Below are 5004 nucleotides of genomic sequence, written 5' to 3'. Positions count from 1 at the left end.
AATTCGCTAACCAACCCTACTCGGGCAAATCGTTAACCAAGCCCAACCCCGACAATTCGTTAACCAACCCTGCACGGTCAAGTCGTTAACCAAGCCCAAACCCGACAATTCGTTAACCAACCCATACATGGCAATTCGCTAAACAACCCGGCTCGGGCAAATGGTTAACCAAGCCGGCCGGGCAAATCGTTAACCGGCCCGGCAGTCCCGACAATTCGACAATCAACCAGCTGAGGACAAACCCTTCGCCCTCAATAACAACTAGTTCTTGCCCCGCCGTCAAAATGTCCCGGCCGATGTTCATCAGAAACTCCTTGCTGGCCCATGGGCCCCCCCTCCTTACCTTAAGAGAGTCATAGTTACTCCCGCCGTTTACCCGCGCCGCACTGAATTTCGTCAAGTTGGGTCTGGCAACCCGCTAACCCGGCCGGCCGGGCCTGACAACGCTCTAGAAACCCGGAACAGGCAGTTTCGTGAACCAACCGCGCACGCTCCTGACAATGCGTTCACCCACCCTGCTCGGGCAAATCGTTAACCAAGCCCAACCCTGACAATGCGTTAATCAACCCGGCCATGGCAATTCATTAACCAACCCGGCTCGGGCAAATGGTTAACCAAGCCGGCCGGGCAAATCGTTGACCGGCCCGGCAGTCCCGACGATTCGACAATCAACCAGCTGAGGACAAACCCTTCGCCCTCAATAACAACTAGTTCTTGCCCCGCCGTCAAAATGTCCCGGCCGATGTTCATCAGAAACTCCTTGCTGGCCCATGGGCCCCCCTCCTTAACCTTAAGAGAGTCATAGTTACTCCCGCCGATTACCCGCGCTGCACTGAATTTCGTCAAGTTGGGTCTGGCAAGCCGCTAACCCGGCCGGCCGGGCCTGACAACGCTCTAGAAACCCGGAACAGGCAGTTTCGTGAACCAACCGCGCACGCTCCTGACAATGCGTTAGCCAACCCTGCTCGGGCAAATCGTTAATCAAGCCCAACCCTGAAACTGCGTTAACCAACCCGGCCATGGCAATTCATTAACCAACCCGGCTCGGACAAATGGTTAACCAAGCCCAACCCAGACAATTCGGTAACCAACCCGGCTCGGGCAAATGGTTAACCAAGCCGGCCGGGCAAATCGTTGACCGGCCCGGCAGTCCCGACGATTCGACAATCAACCAGCTGAGGACAAACCCTTCGCCCTCAATAACAACTAGTTCTTGCCCCGCCGTCAAAATGTCCCGGCCGATGTTCATCAGAAACTCCTTGCTGGCCCATGGGCCCCCCTCCTTAACCTTAAGAGAGTCATAGTTACTCCCGCTGTTTACCCGCGCCGCACTGAATTTCGTCAAGTTGGGTCTGGCAAGCCGCTAACCCGGCCGGCCGGGCCTGACAACGCTCTAGAAACCCGGAACAGGCAGTTTCGTGAACCAACCGCGCACGCTCCTGACAATGCGTTAGCCAACCCTGCTCGGGCAAATCGTTAATCAAGCCCAACCCTGAAACTGCGTTAACCAACCCGGCCATGGCAATTCATTAACCAACCCGGCTCGGACAAATGGTTAACCAAGCCCAACCCAGACAATTCGGTAACCAACCCGGCTCGGGCAAATGGTTAACCAAGCCGGCCGGGCAAATCGCTAACCGGCCCGGCAGTCCCGACAATTCGACAATCAACCCGCTGAGGACAAACCCTTCGCCCTCAATAACAACTAGTTCTTGCCCCGCCGTCAAAATGTCCCGGCCGATGTTCATCAGAAACTCCTTGCTGGCCCATGGGCCCCCCTCCTTACCTTAAGAGAGTCATAGTTACTCCCGCCGTTTACCCGCGCCGCACTGAATTTCGTCAAGTTGGGTCTGGCAAGCCGCTAACCCGGCCGGCCGGGCCTGACAACGCTCTAGAAACCCGGAACAGGCAGTTTCGTGAACCAACCGCGCACGCTCCTGACAATGCGTTCACCCACCCTGCTCGGGCAAATCGTTAATCAAGCCCAACCCTGAAACTGCGTTAACCAACCCGGCCATGGCAATTCATTAACCAACCCGGCTCGGGCAAATGGTTAACCAAGCCGGCCGGGCAAATCGTTGACCGGCCCGGCAGTCCCGACGATTCGACAATCAACCAGCTGAGGACAAACCCTTCGCCCTCAATAACAACTAGTTCTTGCCCCGCCGTCAAAATGTCCCGGCCGATGTTCATCAGAAACTCCTTGCTGGCCCATGGGCCCCCCTCCTTAACCTTAAGAGAGTCATAGTTACTCCCGCCGATTACCCGCGCTGCACTGAATTTCGTCAAGTTGGGTCTGGCAAGCCGCTAACCCGGCCGGCCGGGCCTGACAACGCTCTAGAAACCCGGAACAGGCAGTTTCGTGAACCAACCGCGCACGCTCCTGACAATGCGTTAGCCAACCCTGCTCGGGCAAATCGTTAATCAAGCCCAACCCTGAAACTGCGTTAACCAACCCGGCCATGGCAATTCATTAACCAACCCGGCTCGGACAAATGGTTAACCAAGCCCAACCCAGACAATTCGGTAACCAACCCGGCTCGGGCAAATGGTTAACCAAGCCGGCCGGGCAAATCGCTAACCGGCCCGGCAGTCCCGACAATTCGACAATCAACCCGCTGAGGACAAACCCTTCGCCCTCAATAACAACTAGTTCTTGCCCCGCCGTCAAAATGTCCCGGCCGATGTTCATCAGAAACTCCTTGCTGGCCCATGGGCCCCCCTCCTTACCTTAAGAGAGTCATAGTTACTCCCGCCGTTTACCCGCGCCGCACTGAATTTCGTCAAGTTGGGTCTGGCAAGCCGCTAACCCGGCCGGCCGGGCCTGACAACGCTCTAGAAACCCGGAACAGGCAGTTTCGTGAACCAACCGCGCACGCTCCTGACAATGCGTTCACCCACCCTGCTCGGGCAAATCGTTAACCAAGCCCAACCCTGACAATGCGTTAACCAACCCAACCATGACAATTCGCTAACCAACCCGGCCCGGGCAAATGGTTAACCAAGCCCAAACCTGACAATTCGCTAACCAACCCGGCCCGGGCAAATGGTTAACCAAGCCGGCCGGGCAAATCGGTAACCGGCCCGGCAGCCCCGACTATTCGACAATCAACCAGCTGAGGACAAACCCTTCGCCCTCAATAACAACTAGTTCTTGCCCCGCCGTCAAAATGTCCCGGCCGATGTTCATCAGAAACTCCTTGCTGGCCCATGGGCCGACAATTCGTTAACCAACCCAACCATGACAATTCGCTAACCAACCCGGCCCGGGCAAATGGTTAACCAAGCCCAAACCTGACAATTCGTTAACCAACCCGGCCCGGGCAAATGGTTAACCAAGCCGGCCGGGCAAATCGGTAACCGGCCCGGCAGTCCCGACAATTCGACAATCAACCAGCTGAGGACAAACCCTTCGCCCTCAATAACAACTAGTTCTTGCCCCGCCGTCAAAATGTCCCGGCCGATGTTCATCAGAAACTCCTTGCTGGCCCATGGGCCCCCCTCCTTACCTTAAGAGAGTCATAGTTACTCCCGCCGATTACCCGCGCTGCACTGAATTTCGTCAAGTTGGGTCTGGCAAGCCGCTAACCCGGCCGGCCGGGCCTGACAATGCTCTAGAAACCCGGAACAGGCAGTTTCGTGAACCAACTGCGCACGCTCCTGACAATGTGTTCACCCACCCTGCTCGGGCAAATCGTTAACCAAGCCCAAACCCGACAATTCGGTAACCAACCCAACCATGACAATTCGCTAACCAACCCGGCCCGGGCAAATGGTTAACCAAGCCCAAACCTGACAATTCGTTAACCAACCCGGCCCGGGCAAATGGTTAACCAAGCCGGCCGGGCAAATCGGTAACCGGCCCGGCAGCCCCGACTATTCGACAATCAACCAGCTGAGGAGAAACCCTTCACCCTCAATAACAACTACGTCTTGCCCCGCCGTCAAAATGTCCCGGCCGATGTTCATCAGAAACTCCTTGCTGGCCCATGGGCCCCCCCTCCTTACCTTAAGAGAGTCATAGTTACTCCCGCCGATTACCCGCGCTGCACTGAATTTCGTCAAGTTGGGTCTGGCAAGGCGCTAACCCGGCCGGCCGGGCCTGACAATGCTCTAGAAACCCGGAACAGGCAGTTTCGTGAACCAACTGCGCACGCTCCTGACAATGTGTTCACCCACCCTGCTCGGGCAAATCGTTAACCAAGCCCAAACCCGACAATTCGGTAACCAACCCAACCATGACAATTCGCTAACCAACCCGGCCCGGGCAAATGGTTAACCAAGCCCAAACCTGACAATTCGCTAACCAACCCGGCCCGGGCAAATGGTTAACCAAGCCGGCCGGGCAAATCGGTAACCGGCCCGGCAGCCCCGACTATTCGACAATCAACCAGCTGAGGACAAACCCTTCGCCCTCAATAACAACTAGTTCTTGCCCCGCCGTCAAAATGTCCCGGCCGATGTTCATCAGAAACTCCTTGCTGGCCCATGGGCCGACAATTCGTTAACCAACCCAACCATGACAATTCGCTAACCAACCCGGCCCGGGCAAATGGTTAACCAAGCCCAAACCTGACAATTCGTTAACCAACCCGGCCCGGGCAAATGGTTAACCAAGCCGGCCGGGCAAATCGGTAACCGGCCCGGCAGTCCCGACAATTCGACAATCAACCAGCTGAGGACAAACCCTTCGCCCTCAATAACAACTAGTTCTTGCCCCGCCGTCAAAATGTCCCGGCCGATGTTCATCAGAAACTCCTTGCTGGCCCATGGGCCCCCCTCCTTACCTTAAGAGAGTCATAGTTACTCCCGCCGTTTACCCGCGCCGCACTGAATTTCGTCAAGTTGGGTCTGGCAACCTGCTAACCCGGCCGGCCGGGCCTGACAACGCTCTAGAAACCCGGAACAGGCAGTTTCGTGAACCAACCGCGCACGCTCCTGACAATGCGTTCACCCACCCTGCTCGGGCAAATCGTTAACCAAGCCCAACCCTGACAATGCGTT

This window comes from Mobula birostris, chromosome 12, assembly GCF_030028105.1.
Source record: "Mobula birostris isolate sMobBir1 chromosome 12, sMobBir1.hap1, whole genome shotgun sequence".
Lineage (NCBI taxonomy): Eukaryota > Metazoa > Chordata > Chondrichthyes > Myliobatiformes > Myliobatidae > Mobula > Mobula birostris.
Note: the sequence above shows the minus strand (reverse complement) of the source record.